The 16,998-nt window shown below is 40.9% G+C and overlaps 1 protein-coding gene across 4 annotated transcripts in view; it reads left to right on the forward strand.

Annotated features, from left to right (window-relative positions):
* SOCS5 (suppressor of cytokine signaling 5) overlaps positions 1-16,998 on the forward strand; it is a 126,788-nt gene that overhangs the window by 63,335 nt on the left and 46,455 nt on the right. For 2 of the 4 annotated variants that reach the window (XM_074378803.1, XM_074378802.1), the window contains exon 1: positions 7,280-7,525. The exons of 1 other annotated variant lie outside the window; for it this stretch is intronic. The gene's annotated coding sequence lies outside the window, so the exon portion shown is untranslated. Of the gene's footprint in view, positions 1-7,003; positions 7,188-7,279; positions 7,526-16,998 lie in introns of those variants that run through there. One more of the 4 variants, XM_074378804.1, reaches the window with a different exon arrangement.

The following is a 16,998-nucleotide window of genomic DNA, read 5'->3' on the forward strand; positions in this document are numbered from 1 at the left end:
AATTTGTTAACCGGGGCATAATCAAACTGAATTTTACTCTCTTTTTTCTTCTGTTTTAAAACATTATATCAACTATTATTGGTTGCAGGAGAGGCAGATTAAATATTTTAAAATTTCCTTATTGGAAAAAATACAGATATAATTTACAGGCCCAAAATGAGGAACTATTATTAATGGAATGTAAGAGTCAATTCTTGGAAAGCTGAGGTTCTATTTGGAAACCCAGTCACACCATCTTAGAATATTCCTTTGGAAGATTTTATTAAAGTGCTTGGGAGACTTCTGGGGCTTTATCCTAAGGATATACCTGCAGACATATGTGTCACGTTATCCATTACAGCATTGTTTGTAGTAAGTAGCAAAGACTGGAAACCGTCCAAGTGTTCATTAATAGGGGAATGGTTAAATAAACTGTGGCATACCCTGCAGTGTAGTGCTATGCAGCTGTTTAAAAGAATGAGGAAGCTCTCTTAGTACTGATATAAAAAACCTCCGAGATATATTGTCAGAGGGGAAAGCAAGATGCAAATCAGGAGATATAATATGCCACCTGTTGTGTAAGAAGAGGGGAAGAGATCAAGAAATAGAAGAATGCTTGTATTTGCATGAAGAAACATTACAAGACACATAGAAAGACCAATATAAATAGTTATTTCTACCTGTGAGGGTGGGTGGGTGTGGAGAACGGGGTGGAAGACCCAGAGTGGGAGGGAGACTTTTCACGATACCCCTTTTTATTGTGTTTTGATTTTCGAAACATGTGAATGTATCAGCTGGTCAAATGTAAATAATTAAGAAAATACTAGAAAGAGAAAAGCTTGAGAGAAGTCATTCAGGAGTCCTGTGGTCACTGAGCTTTGTATTCTCAGAGCCTAGCACAGCACCTCCAAGGAAGGCACTGTAAACTCAGTAAACGGAACCTTTACCCACTTCATTGCTTAGATCATAATCCTAAGAGTCATCTTTGATGTCTTTCTCTCACTCACTGTCATTAAATCCATCAGTTCTCTCTGCCAAACATACCCCCAAACCCACCACTCTTCACTTTCTTCAATGCTACCCTGCTAATCCAGACCACTGACATCTCTAGTCTGGACCAAAACCACTAGGCTGCCTTCTGATCCTCTCTGCCACCACCCCTAGAATGCATTCTCCACATATAGTTAGGGCAATCTTTTTAAAAACAAACCAAATCATATCATACTCCTGCTTAAAATCCTCTAGTGGTTTCTCTTACAATTAGAATACAATTTAAACTCTACCTGGAACTTCCAAGCTCCACGAGTGATCTGGCCCGCGTCTGCTTCTTTGATTTCACCTCCTACCACTGCCCCTCACTCCCTCCAGACCATCTAGGCCTTCTTTCAGTTCCTCACGTCTACTCTGTCTCCTCCTGTCACAGGGCCTCTGTCTGTGCTCTTCCCTCTGCCTGGAAGACGATTTCCCCTTTTCTTGTAGGGTTGTCTCCTTATTGATGCGGAAGGGCCACTTTCTCAGGGTGGCTCCCTCTGACCACTCCAGTTAAATCAGCCCTGCCCTCCACGTTGTTCTCTTTGTAGCACCTTTAACTATACAGAATGCCATCTTCATTTGTTGGTTTGTGCTTATTGTCCCCACTATCATGTAAGTTCTATGAAGTCTCTTGTTCACCTCTGTGTGACCAGTACCTAGAACAAGGCTGGGCATTTAATGGCTTTAGGAAGTTTCTGTTGAATAAAATAAAGGCACTGAAAATCAATCATGGATAGACTATACATTCATTTCCTCAGAACCCTTTGGATGAAACTATTTAATTATAAAGGCAATAAACAATTATAAAAAGACATGAGGATGTCATGATTGGCTTTTGAAAAAACACTGTAGAAAGTAGGTTAAGAGAGTAAATGGAGAAAATACGATTCTACAAGACATGGGAACTTTATGTCATAAACCAGTCTAGGCAACAGGCAGGTCCAGGCACTATGTTAGGTATAAAGATGACCCAGTGTTGGTTTTGTACTCAAGCAGCTCAAAATCTATCAGAAGATACAGCTTTGTAGTTATAATCTCAAATATCTGCAGAGTGCAAATCACATTCACATTTTTAATTAATTCATTTAATCACAAGAAGGGTCCTATGACATAGAGTATTATTGTAACTGTTCTCATCACAATTTTATAGATTAAATAAATGAGGCTCGGAGAGGTTATGTGACTTGCCTTGGATGGCACAGCAAGTGATGAATGAGATTTTAAAGTTAGACCCAGATCTTCTGACTCAGCTCTCCTGTTCTGTTTCACCACTCTGTCCAGTGTGATAAATGTATGTGCAGCATGCTACGGGAGGTCAAGTGTAACAGAGAGACTATTTTTATCTGGAGAGGTCTGAAAAGGCTTTACCGAGGAAAGTCAAATAAATGGGGCTGTGAAAGGTGAGAGGAGTTTCCTGGTGGAGGAGGAGTCACATTTTCAGACAGAGATCTGATGAAAAGCACAGAAAGATGAAAATGTATAGCATGCTTTACATGGTGAGGAGCAGAGGAGTCCAGAGAGACGATTGGGGCCATACTGTGAAAGATTTTCAGTGCCACTTTGTATGCAGTTGGGCAGTCTCTGGATGCAGAGGTTTTGAAACTGCCAGATCTGGATTTTCAAAAGAAAATGAGATTGGCAGATGGGTAGATGAATTGGATCATGAAGAAACAAGCTAGGAGCTTTTTGTGATTGTGCAAGTGAGATACGTGCCTGAATGAGGATAGTGGAAATGGAAAGGACTGATTACAAAATGTTTGTGTGAGGAGAATCACTTTTGGGGGAGGTCAAAGAGAGGGAGGTATAAGGATTATTAAAAATTTTTTTCTAGCTCATGTGACTTGGTAGATGATGATTACATCAATCAAAGTGAAGAACAAAAAACTGGTTTTAGAGGGGATTGGAGGTGGGAGGGGGGGTTTTCTTGTAGCTAAGATAAAGAAAGGGCTTGCTTTACTTTTCAGTCCTGTTTGATTTGAGGTGTCTGTTTGTAATATTCAGGTAGATATGTCCAGTAGGTAAGTAAAAATATGGGCCTAGAATTTGAAAGCAAGACTGAAGCTGGAAATCTAGATTTTGGAGTAATCAAAATACATGTCGTATTAAAGTTCCTACTGCAAAAAAGGGCACAAGGGAAATTTTTTGGTGATATAAGTGTTCTATTTCACGATTATGATAGTGGTTACAAGGTATACATGTCTCAAAACAGATCAAACTGTACACTTTAAATGCATTTTATTGAATCTTAAATTCCTTTTAAAAAACCTACTAAAAATACTAGAAGTCAACTATCTTGTACGACATAGTGCTAAACAAATTGTTTTTTTTTAATTGTTAATCAATTGTTTTAGAAAAAAGGAAGAGAATGAGAAATTGTTGTACAAATCAGTTAAAAACAACTGCTAGGCTGCAGGGACAGCTGCCATAGCTTCAGCTGTTCCAGAAGCCAGTACTCAAGGTGCCAGTTTATGGGCCATTTGGGAGTTCTCCATCCAAAAACATATTCCCTCCCCAAACCACCATCCTCTACCCTCAGCCTACCCTTGTACCACCTGGGTTGACTTCTGCATTTGGAAGAGCTGAGATAATAAAGGTACTTGAAGAATATATGACTCATCGCTGAACAAGAAATCTTTCCTTATTGATTGATTTCAGGCTTGTGGCCAATTTGGCCTCCTTGTTTGGCTCCATTCCCTCAGCATCACTTCTGAATTGCCTGACAAGGCTCAGCTTAAAATCTACTTTGCCCCAAAAAACCATTTTTAATTTGATAGAAGGAGGTGGAGTCTGATACCTAACTTCATCTTCCAGTGTGGACACACCTACCATGAGTATACAATCACCAGGATTTGTATATTTATGTTGGAAGCTCAGTTCTGTCACTAAGTCTTTGAGACCTTGAGGAAAATGAGGATAATAAAACGACCTTGCAGGGTGGAGGGGATTAAGTCAGTCAGCACACGTGAAAATGCCAAGTATGGCATTGAGTAGGTGCTCAATAAAAGGCAGATGCCTTGTTAAGCCTGACATTGCTTTCTGAATTATTTAGTTTGTATTATAAGATTCTTGAAAGTAAAAGCAATCTTTCCTGCACTGTGTACTCCCACCCTAACTAATACATCCTCAGGACACATTGGGGAATGATGTTTATAAACCTGGCAGGTCAAGGATAAAGCTGAAAAAGATTTACACAATAAATATGTAGAAGAGAAGAGATTGTTCTGGGAACACGAAGGGATGGGGGAGAAGGAACTCCATTTAGAGTTGGTGGCAAAGGTCTTTCATTACATTCCCTCTTTTCATTAATTTAAAATTTTATCTTGCCAAAAAGAAGGGACAGAAGTTTCATCTTGATGAGTGGAGCTGTGGGACCGTGTGCCAATACACCTGGTATTGATTCATGCCAGCTGGGAGAGGAGCTTGGCTTCTTGGTGTTTTACTACTGTGGTTTCCTGGGCTGGGCAGCTGGGTGCCTAATAATGATAAAAACCATAATAATACCTCATAATTACGCACTGCCCTTTGCCAGAACTCGGGTTTAATTACAATGACTATGACGGAACTGGCAACATCTTGTTCCCTGTTAGGACGCAATACCCAAGGGCCTGGAAATACAGGGTGAAGTGGTAACTGCGTCCTTCTCCTGCAGAGCCTCTGCTGGCAACTCACCCAGAGTGCTCTGGGTTTGAAGCTCGTCATCAAAAACAAAGAGTACTTTTCAATTGCCCACATGTACTTGGCACTGTCAAGTAAAGTAGTGTTTGGGAAGCAACGACTGCCCCGCATGGGGCACAGCATCAAGGAATCCCAGACCTGGAAGGGACCAACATAGGTAATCTCATTCATTATTACCCTGCCCCCCTGCCATGCGGCATCAATGTGACTGCACTCTAATAGATGAGCTCACTGACCTTCTATTCTGATTTGGGCTGGAGATGCTTTTGTGGCAGCCTGATTTAGGGGTCAGGGGATTCACCAGTTCATTTTAACACTCATTTTATGAGCACCTATTCTGAGCCAAGCCACCATGGAGGTGCCATGATGTACGAGATGTGATCCCTGCCCTCAAAGTAGCTTATCTTCTACTTGGGGGAATCTGTATTGAGGCAGCTGTAACATAAAGATAGAGGAAAGTCCTAGCGGGTGAAAGGAAATAAAATCACTCCAGATGAAAGGATCAGGGCCATATTCTCTTTCAGAGTAAGAAGAAAGGATGAGAAGGTATTGGGTGGGCATGGGGAGGTGGGCGGGAAGGGGTTGGTGGAGACTGAGGTGCAGAGCTGGGCAACTGCCAGAGGCAAGTTTCTCTTTTTTTGGTGGAAGGAGATCTTCATAGCACACATCAGCCGCTGAATTATCTTACTGATTTGCTACTTTACTCATATACGCTTTGTCTCACCCTATTCGGGAACCTTGTCAGTTTTGTTCACCACTAAATCCTGAGCACCTCAAACAATGCCTGGCCTGTTGTAAAATGCTTAGTAAATACTGGGCTAATGAATAAATGGCCCAGGTGAGGTAGTGGCTATAGAAACTACTACGAAAGGGCATTTAGCAAATATAATCAGCAGGACAAATTTCCAAGGAGTAGGCAAGTGTTACAGCAGTGGAGGAACAGCCCGGAGGATTACTTGCAGGTTCTGCTTTGGCTAAGTGAATGTATGGTGATGTTATCAAAGAAGATAAAGAGCAGATGGGAAGGAGCAGGTTTTGGGGACTTCTTAGGGCATTTGAGTTCTCATTTGGATATGTCATGATTAGGTGGAAGTGTGAGATGTCTAAAAGCACTTATTTTTGCAGACTGGGACCTCATTAAAGGTACACTTGGCCATCAAAATAGTTATGTAAATCCTTTTCACCTTTATCCTTGACCTGCCAGGTTTATAAACATCATTCCCCAATGTGTCCTGAGGATGTATTAGTTAGGGTAGGAGTACAGAGTGCGGTGGGCAGTAGAATGACTAAGTACCTATTGAGGAGAGGACTGAGGATCAGATCCTGGGACTCTCTTAAACGGCCAATAGAGAACAGATTTAGAAAAGTTAACTGGAGAGAAAAACAACCTGAGGTTTATGGTTTCAGGGTAACTGGGGTGAAGCGTGTGTAAGGGGAAAGAAAAAGCTTCAAGAAGGATGTAGTCCATAGAATCTACTTACCACAAAAGAGATTATGTAAGAACTAAAAAGTGACCTTTGAGCTTGATCATATGGATGTTACTGGGGCCTTAAGAGGAGCATTTTCAGTAGACTAGTAAGGAGTATAATTTAGCCTGTACTCGAAGCATGAATTGAAATAAGGATGGGAGCTGGACAGGACCTCATAGTCAAGGTTTTGTTTTGGTGTGGTTTGCCTGCTGTTTCAAGTTTGGGGGCGTTGGAATACGATCATGGGCATGTCTAACACAGAAGTGGCCGGTAAGTTTGTGAATGACGGCAAGGCTTCTAAAAGGCCAGATGGCCTGTCCTGGCGGCGCCACAGTGCCTCATCTACGCTTTTACCCTTTCAGCCATATCTAGGGCGGGGGCCCTTCCATATAAAGTGCAGGCAAAAAGTGGAAAACAAACACCTCTCCATCCGACCCACATGTGAGTCACGTTTGTGACAGCTGGGAGTGGGGATGGGAATACCTGAACTAAACGAAGTGCCCAGGTTCCGGTGGATCTTGGAATTTAGTTAACAGGGAGGCTCATTCACATTTTCCGACCCGCCACTCACGCCCTCCATTCATCATTTTTCCTTTCCTTTTCTCTAACGGAGTTGAAACCAGGGACAAAGCTTTCCTCTTTCTCCTACCTCGACGTTGACCTCCCGCCCCCAAGCCCACCGATGCCCCTTCTCCAACCACGTGACCCTCCTCAGTCCCCGTGACTCGCCACCGCCGACCCCTCCCCTCGGGCCGCAGCCCGCTTCACCCCGCCCCTAAAGCCCACGTGACCACCTCTCTACCACCTGACTGGCTCCTCCCTTTCCCCCGGGCCGGACCCTGCCGCCGTCGGCAGCTGCCCGACTCCAAAATGGCAGCCGCGCAAAGCGCGCAGCCGAGCGGCCGGACCTCCCTGACTCCCGGGCCGCCCCCCTCTCGCTCCCTGCCTCCCTCCTTCGGCCTTCACCTACACGCCTCCGGATTGGCCGCTAGGAATCCCGCCCCTCCAGGGTCCCGCCTGCTATTGGTCACGGTAGGCTGCCCTTCAGAGAGGCGTGCCCCCACCGCCCCCCGCCCCGGGAGGTATTTTCCATTCCGGTGGGGGTTGGGGGGAGGGGGGAGGGGAAAAGGGTGAAGAGGGGGAGGCGGCCGGGGAAGGGGGTGGGGGCCTGGCGGGGGCATCCGGCGGAGCTGGGGGTCCCCGGACTCCGTCCGGAGGAAGCGAGACTGCGCTCGCTCGGACAGTCGAGGGAACAGGACGGGGCCGGTGGGCAGGCGGGCGGACTCGCCCTCTCGGTGACTGCACCGTCCGGGCCCGTCCTGCCTGGCCGCAGGTGCCCCTGGATGAGGCCGCCCCGCGCGCCCCGACTGGTGAGTGTCCCCGCGGCCGGCTCGGCCAGTGCGCGCTCCCGGGTCCCCGCGCCACCGGTAGCTGCCTCCTCTCCGGCCCCCGGTGCTTGCGCCCGGCGCAGTCCGCCTCCGCCCGGGCGGAGGCAGCTCCGGTCCTCTGGCCGGGAAGAGGTCGGCGGGCGGGGGGTGGCGAGCCCGGGCCGCTAGCACCGTGCAGACCGTGCGGCGCATAGTGGGTGCTTGCGCTTAGTGGGCTCTCGATGCATTTCATGGAATTGCTTTTCTGGTTGGAGGAACGTGGGGCGCCTAAGGGGAAGGGGGTCGCTCCGGGCTAGCAGGAGGGCGTTCATGATCCGGGTCGTGGTGGATCGGAGGGAGGCCACTGGAGATTGTGGGGCGTTTGCGTGCGCTGCAGGAAAGGGGGCACCGGCCAAGTCACTTGGGGCTCTAATACTGCGATCCGGGGCCCTCAAGGTCGATGAGAAGAGAGGTCCATAGAGAGATGAGAGAAAGAACTGGAGAGCTTGGATAGGGAAGTGACAGGAGCACCTCCGGAGTTTAACCCGAGATGGAAAAGGATGCGCAGGTCGGCTCTGTAAAACCCCTCTGCAACTACTTGGCGTCCGAAGATTCTTCGGTGCTAGGATTTGGGCATTCAAGTAGGTGAAGCGTAGTGACTTTCTGGAGAGGGAGTTGCATTTAAAAAAGGATGCTCAGAAACAGTTTAAGTACACGTCTTGGCTTGCTTCTGAACTTTGAGAGGCTGGGGGATTGGGGTCACGAGGTGATTTTTGACTTTTTTTTCGGCATTCCAACCAAAAGGTGGACCTTAGCAATTATCTTTTATTTTAAAATGTATGTGTGTGTTCGATGGTGTTTTACCAATTATTAGTTTTGCTGGAAATTTTCAGACTGCACCTTGAAATTCTTGTAGCAGCTTCTCCATCTCCTGAAGAGCCTTTCTTTGGGTCTCTCCATCCATAGCAGTGGCTTACTTCTCCCAATTTAGTGTTTAGACTGGACTGTACTATTAGAGTTTGCTACTGACTTTTATTCTACAAGATTAATAAGTAATTCCCATACTTTCCCTTGCTTTTAATTGTTTCTTTACAAGGTCATGCAAAATTGAACCAGAAATTCTGAAGAAGTTTAAAATATTTTACCTTTAAGTGTTGAACTGGGAAGATGCTGGTAAGCTAGGAGCTCTAGAAAGCATAGGAAAATCAGGTTGAGTTTTCTAACAACTGGGAATCTTAATGTCAGATCCTTAGTTTAATTTTAATAATCTTGTATTTGCATAACACTCTTGAGAATAGGTTAAGAACACAAAAAATGCATACCAGGGTTAAGCAGTGGCAGTCCACAGAATCCACCTCTGTGGCTGCCCACTGAGGTTCTTCATATCACTGAGAAGAGGAAGCTAAAATTTGAACAGCTAGATCTTTAATCTTTTTAATGTTTTCTTAATCATGTATGTTATCTTACTAATTACTCACAATTTACAAAACAAAAGCTTTTTCTTTTTTAGGGGGTATTTAAACATATTTGAGAAAGTCTTGTAGATCATATTTCCCCTTTAATGTAAAATGTAATTCAGCAGTCAGAGAAAACATTTCTGCAGAAAGGTATTAGTCTTTTCAGTTGGCACCTTCTTAGTTCTTGAATAAATAACGGATAATTACATTTTTTTTTCTCCCCATTGTCCTTGAATTTTACTATTCGTCCTCGGAGAATGTACTGGCACACAAAACAGTAGCCTAAAATATTGAAACCCAACACCTTTTAACATTATAATAGCTTCTACATTATTCACCTTGAAAGTAATCCATGGCAAACCAGTGGTCTGGAAGGCCTTCCCCTATCACCTTTGTTTAGAATGGGCTGTTTTCTCCTATTGTAGAACTAAGGAAAAATAATTCTCAATACCTGCAGAGTATTGGTAAGAACTAAGCAGAATGAGGATGGGAAGCTTGGAAAAAAGATGTATGCGTATGAGTCACATTTCTTTTAGAGCCGGACGAGTAGGCCATAGAGATGATTATTTTACAGATCAGGAGACTGAGGTCCAGACCAGTGGAAGGAACCAAAATTCTAGTTAGTCACTGAGCCAGGATTGGTGGGCAGGTCTCTGGACTCTTGGCCGGGGTTTTTCTACTTGATCACATTCACATTGTTTATTTCTAAAGCATTCTAGTGCCAGCTGTAAATGGTTTTTGGATTATCTGTGATGTTGTTCCTTTCTAAGGATGGGAAGTTTGAATTGACTACTTTTATATGTGAAATAAGATAAAACTAGATGAGTCTTTATTGAAAAGTTTGAAACAATATGCTGTATTGTTAGCGGAAGTGCTGATATTTCCCTTTCATTGGAAAGAGACAAACCATCATCTAGATGAAATACAACATGAACTTCTTAGAGTAGGCTAGTGTACCATAACTTTCATGCTAAAAGTTAATTGCTTAAAAATTCTCAGAATTCAAAAGGCTCTCATATTTTCAAAGTAGATTATATGAAAATTATTTTAAGTAAGTGTGTGGGTTTTGTTATGTTAAAATGGATTTTAGTACCTTTAAAAAGAGCTGTAGTAGAATTACATGACAATTTTAAAAACATGATTTTGATTGTAGCTGTAAAAGAGAAAGACTGGTTTGTATAATAGCATTATGATCCCTGGCAAGTGATTTAACCATTATGTACCTAGGTTTTCTCATCTGTAAAGTGAGATCAATAAAAGTACCCACCTTATAGGGTATTAGTGAGTATTAAAAGTGTTTCTTTAGCACAGAATATGGGTGCAAAAATATTAGGCATTATTCTCAAGGTTCATTAGGTATATAGAGGCACTTTTATGCTCATTTATTTCCTTGTTGTTAACGAAGTCACTTTGTGGCTACAGAAAATTCCTAGATAAATACATGATCAAATAAGAGTCTGCCCTAGGGGGACTTAGTGCAAATGATGCCCTTAGTATTTATTTTTTCCGTCCTTCTTCTGCTCACCTTGGACTTTGAATTAGGTGTGCATATCAAACGAGGATGAATGTGGCTCGTTTTCCTAATGTCATTGGGAGACCTTTGTTGCAGTTTCATATTCTAGAATTAAATTTTTAATGATTGATTTGTAGATATTCTGCTGGAAATACAGTGAGTTCTTGAGGCCTTCAGGTTAAGCTTAGATGAGGAAACCAGGACTTTATAAGGTGTATTATTAACTGTAACCCACTTCTGCCAATGGAACCGTGAGAAAAACCATTGAACCTTGTTTTCTATTAAGTGAATATTTTTCTGACTTCATTCATTAAACTGTTAGGTTTTCCTGATAAAATTTGTGTAACTCCAATTTTGTAACATTTTGTCCTTTTTGATTTACTATAGCCCAGGTCTAATTAGTGTCATGAACATGTGGTTTAGCAAATGTGTGTGTGTGTGTGTGTTAGCAAATGTTTTTTATGGTGACGATGGTGGATGTCTTCTGGATATTCTGGAGTTCTTCCTTATCAGGTTCTTCACCTTTTGTGGTTTTTTTGTTTAATAGCATCTCGTCTTCCGTTTATAGTCCCCTTAACTTTGATTCTCCTGCATCTTTGTGATCTTTCCTTCTCACAAAATCTTTGCCACCTGTACCTCCATGAAGCTACTTAATAGCTGTCACACATGAGCTTACATTTTTTATACCTCTTTTTAAACATTAAATTATTTTTCAATGGATATCACATAATATTTTTAAATTGCCCTTATTCTTAGAGTTTCATTTAATTGAGCCCATTTACAGTTAGAGATTAAAATCAGAAACAAGTTTTAGTTCAGAAGCACTTTTATTATGCTAGTGGTCGATTTTTGCTATTTTGTTTTAGATCTCAGGTGGGCATTCTGTTGGTGGTACTTCAGATGATAAATACATGCATGGGTAATCCCTTTATTCTGAAATAATGCTAGCCAGCAGGGCTAAGAGAGTTACATGGAACCATCAAAAGTTTCCAAGGTCATATTTTTCTTTCCTTGATACAGAATTTTAATGTTTGAGAGTGACCAGCTCCTAATCTTCTTCTGGCTAATTATTGTGATAAAGATTATGAAACTATTACAATTTATTGGCCACTTTTGGATTCATGACATGCTTTTAGGAATTTTGTAGAACTTAGACATGCAGATCTTCAGATCTGTTATGTAATCTAATTATGTGAATTAAATGTTTAGCTAAATATGGTTCCAGAAGATATCAGAAATACCATGCTATAATGAAAAATGAAAACAGCCATTGCTCAATTTTTCATTAAGTTGAATTTTCTTTATATATTTAAAAATGATTATGGCATTGCAAATCGCCTGTTATTCATATTTAAAATTCATGGGTACATGGATGGAGTAGATACAGACCATGCAAATCTTAGCTTCATTGTGGATGCTACAGAATGACAGAGGGAAAATATGACTCATTTGCCTTGCCCAACTTAATAAACTTTTCATCAGAGTTAGTCAACTATCCTACTTTTAAAGGGGGAAAGGGGCTTTTGAATCTGGTTAGAGCAGAAGTCATCTTGAAGGGTCAAAGTGGCTGGGCTGGACAGTTGATTCGTGTTAGTGTTGGGTAAATTTACACCTGAATTGTTTAAATCAGAATGATTAGTTGCTTGCCTTTACTCTACATGCAGGTGAAAAATTCTGAGGAATGACTTGAGGGAGATCATAATGACGGTGTTGCCAAATAGAGTAGAGTGAGAATATATTTCCACAGGTTCTCTAATTGTCCATAGGCATTTTACTTGTATGCTCTTTAACACCAAAACTAAATTTACCTTTCCTTTGATGAGATGTCATGCAGTAGTCTTTATCAAAGCTAGTAAGAGAAAACAGTGATGAAGATAATTTTGGAACAATTATTTTTGAAATGGGCTTCTCTGCTCTGGGATTGTCTTCAAATTATAACTTCCTTATTTTATTTGAAGACTACTGTACAGGAATCATATCCAGTCTTTCTATTCTGAGCAAGATTCTTTAGTTAGAGGTGGTAATCAAGTATTCATATGCTGTATTTCAAGCAGTTGAAAAGGACAGAAGCTTATTTAAGTTTTATGTGTGTATATGTACATATACACACACCCACCTACCTACACATCACATCCACACACCCACACCCACTTAAAACGGAATGTGAGAGAAAGATGGAATGAAAATGATTTGGGAACTGAACTTCAGGCCTGCGTATGTGGTTGATAGAGGAAGAGAGTAAAGAACTGGAAGTTGGATAGAGAAGAATGTTGAGGAAAACCAGGATTTGGTAGGTGTTTAGCTCTAGCATAGATGCTGAGTTCTAAAGATTAGTGTGTCTTTGTAGCAGGGAAACTGAAGTATACTGTAAAGCGAAGAAACAAACTTAATAAAGATTAAATATAATCTGTTGGGAGAAGTCCAGGCACTTTCTTAAGGGTTAAAATATGCATGTAGCCAAAGGGGAGCTGATTTATCTAATTATTAGGTCTTTGGTTATTAACATGAGACAACAGAACATCTTTATTACCCTTCGGGTGATCAGTGCTGAGACTAATTTTATTTAACATTTTTATAAATGATTTAAAGAAAGACTGGCATTGAAAGTTGCCAGCTTTGCAGCTGACTTTGTGTGCTGTTCCAGGCAGTTAAAAGCCAAGCCAAAAAAGAGAAGCTACAGGAACATCCTTTGATGAGTTTTTGTGTGGCAGAGAACAAGATAATGCATTTAGGAGGAGATATTCCAAATTATATTTATAGGCTGAGTTGTGACCCAGGAAGGGGATCCAGAAGTCATGAAGATAACTTCCTTGAAGGCATTTATTGTAGTTACTACTTGCACAAAGTCCAAGGAAGAACATGTTGAAGGTTATGGGGCATGGTTCTGAAAACAAAAATGATGAAAATAATTTTAAGAGGGGTTACTACTTTTTAACTATTATGTTCCAGGCCAAGTGATTTGCATTTATTCTTTCATTTACTTCTCTTAATAGTTCTGAAAGGTGGGTGGCATTATTAAATTTTATCAAAGAGGAAATTTGATTCAGGGTGGTTAAGTGACTTTCCCAAGTTGGCCAGTATGTGGTAGAATTGGAACGAAGGCCCTGCTCTTTTGATTGTTAACCCTAAACACTTCCCAGGATATTAGGAGGTATCTCTTAAAACTTGTAATAGTTTAATTTAGGATTTATGAAATGTTGTTTTATTCTTTTGCAGTGGCAGCTTTGGATGTCATCACCACAAAAGCTAGTATCTAGATTTTTTTAGAGGATTTAGAAACATTCCTTAAATTCCTGATTTTTAAGGAAAGCTAGAGATGTTTTTACAGTCCTGCCGTCAGTGCTGGCTGCCAATAGAATGTTTCTCCTGTTGACTTTATAAAATGCTAGATCATTAATGGGTGTTAATAAAGGTAACATTAACAAAGAAAATAGTTTTTGGTAGAAAAGACACCAGAGTAGGAGTCCAGAGACCTGGATCCTTCTAGTGGTATGAGATAGTGGTGTGAAAACATTAGGATAGCATTGCAACAGGTATAACATTCTTTCTCTGGGAGGAGGGGAAGGCTTGAGCTGTGTCTTAAGAGAGGGGCAGGTGAAGAGAGGTGGTAGAGTTGTAAGCAGAGGGAATACCAGTAAGATTGAACCACTGAAACTTTTTGAACTGAAATTTCTTCCAATTTGAGTTAAAATATAAGAAAATTCTTATATTTTACTTAAAAGGGTAGCATCTATTGTATATAAACTGTTACACATGTATTTTATATTTGTTCATTGTGGAATACCCAAAAATGAGGCTGTAAGAACCAGGTGAGTAAATAAATGTGAAGGTGTTCTGTAAATTTTTAAGTGTTCTACCAATAAGAGTGATAGAGGAATCCTGATGTTCTTGTGAAGGGTAGACAAAGTGGATGCTGGGAAAGCTTAGGCAGCAGGAGGAGAAAAGTACAAGAGGGAGAAACAGCAGAAATGGAGAAGGGAGGTGTTGATGAAAGAAAGGAGAATAGATGTGAAGAACTGAGTTCTAGTTCTCGTTGTGTCTGTCAATCAAAAGGAGGGTAATAAGTCTGTAACTGAAGACCTTTAACATTAACTTGTGGTAAGGAAGAAGCTCAGCAGGTAGATGAAACATTTTATTCACTTTTCCATTTAACTGACCATGTTAATATGGCTATGAAAATAAGCTTAAGTGAGAGTTGGCTGATTGTCTGATTGTTTCCTCACTCATTACTTCTGTATGGGTTTGGTTAATGGCTTTAAATTGTATAAGGGTGCTCATCAAAATAAAATAAGCTGGACTGAGTTATTGTTTATTGTAGATTATTAAAAATGAAAGGGCATAATGTGTTTAAGGAGAAGGCTAAGTTTTGATCTGTCAAAATGAGTGCAAAAGAAAACTAGGAAATCAGACTAGAATCAAGGTAGAATGGGAACAAAATGCCATACTAGGAGTTTGGAGTTTTATTTTATAGGTGAGGAAGTGATACAGATAATTTAATGCTTTAGAAAGTGATTATAGTCACAGTAGAGAGAACAATCTGGAGACATTTATTCACCAAGTATTACATACGGCAGGGTGAGTGAGTGAGGCATTCTTTCTGGCTTCTGGTAGGTAGATCATGGTCAAGGATGCTATTTAAGGCTCTGCCCTAGTTCAGGAAAGAGATTATGATGGTCTGAATGAGGGAATTTGGAGTAGGGATAGAAACAAGGACACTGATTTCAGAGATATCTAGGAGTTTAAGTCCTCTAGACTTGGTTGGTATTTGGAGGTGATAGAAGTTGAAGATGAGTCTAAGGTTAGAGTAATATGCACAAGTTTGAGAGAAGGGGACTACTGAATTTGCTTTCAGATAAGGAATTACGCTTTTTAGATGAGTAATAACAAGATATCAGTTGGAAATATGGGTCTAGCTCAGGAACATGGTCAGGTTTATAGATATGATTTGGGAGGCATAAAGTTTATAGTTGAAAGTTTTGAAATTAGACAAGTAATGGCCATAATTCCTAAATAATAATGCAAGCAGAACAAAAAGTAACTGCTAGTACTGCCACGAAGTTCAAGAATGTAGACATTTTTTAATATTTATTTTAAATTTCACCCACCTCCAGTCAACCCCCCCGCCTTACAAAGATTATATAGAAATATTTGTTGCCAGAAAGCCAGAAGTATTTTACTGTCCTTGAAACAATATACTGCATCCTTTTTGGCCATCCAGCATAATATGGGGAATTCGTAGTCAGATGCACTTCCTTATTCCTCACTTAAAGCCCCCTTTTGGAATCCTGCTTCCATCCTTGGGCTAGTCATGTAGTCTGAACAAGTCCTGAAGTCTTTTTCACCTCCTTTAAAATCTAGGCCAGAGCAGCCCTAGTCAACCACCTCTTTGCCTCTCTTTCTCTCCTATTCCTTCAGCTCAAGGCTTTGGCAAATAGGATGGTACTCCAAGAAAGAAAAGTAGAAACAGTACAAGAGAACAACCTTGAAGAGGACTGTAATCTTTTCAGTTCTCCCCCCAAAGGTTCTAGTCTCTAAGCCAGGGCATGGAGTTGATGAGTCATTAAGAAGAGTTGTCCAAATTCAGTAAAATAAATATATCTATTGGGAGTAAGGTCTTCAAGTGCTGAGGGAATTTGGAAAGAATCTGAGGTGGTTTAGCACTTAGTGGAAAAGATGAGTTTTGGGTTCAGTTTTAAAGGCGGTAGAAAGACAAGGCTGTGCAGCAAAAAGTAAGAATAACACTGTTAAAGAGGCAGGGGCAACAGTATGTACTAAGGAAGTAGAACATTAAGAAAAAAGCAAAGGAACGGATGAACAGGATTCCTTATCTAAAATGCATAGTTTGAGTTGAGGTTAGTGAGAAATTAGGGTAGTTAAATGAAGACTAAAACTTGGAGTCAGTACCCCTTGAAGCACATAAGTACAAAACTGAACACGAACAGAGGAGTATTGCCATATTATTTAAGTAGCAATTAAGCAATTATGGAAGATGACAACTGTTATATATAGTTTATGATATTAATGTATGTACTACCCAAACCCTATATTTTCTCTTTTTGTTTTATTACGCATTTTTCTACCTGTAGTTCTCAAACCTTCCTGGCATAAAAATTACATGAAGCTATTGTTTAAAATATAGGTTTATCCACCGTTGATTGTAACAGTAGTTAGGTCCTTTCAGTTGCTGGGTAGTGTTTCATTGTATGGATATACTGTAGTTTCTTTATTGTTACTGTGGAAAGGGTTGTTTCTAGTTTTCAACTGTTATGACTAAAGCTGCTATGAACATTCTTGAACAAGCTTTTTGTGACACATGCACTCTTTACTTGTGGGTGAATACCTAGAAGTAGATTGCTGGGTCATGGGATAGGTGTATGTTTAACATGAGAAACCAGCAGAACAATATCCAAGGTGGGTTTACCATTTTAAACTCCTACCAGCAGTGTTTCCTCTTCCTTTCTTTTAGAGAAGAGTTTGGGTACAACTGGTGTTCTTTGTTAAATGTT

The sequence above is a fragment of the Camelus bactrianus genome, chromosome 15, assembly GCF_048773025.1.
Source record: "Camelus bactrianus isolate YW-2024 breed Bactrian camel chromosome 15, ASM4877302v1, whole genome shotgun sequence".
Taxonomy (NCBI): Eukaryota; Metazoa; Chordata; class Mammalia; order Artiodactyla; family Camelidae; genus Camelus; species Camelus bactrianus.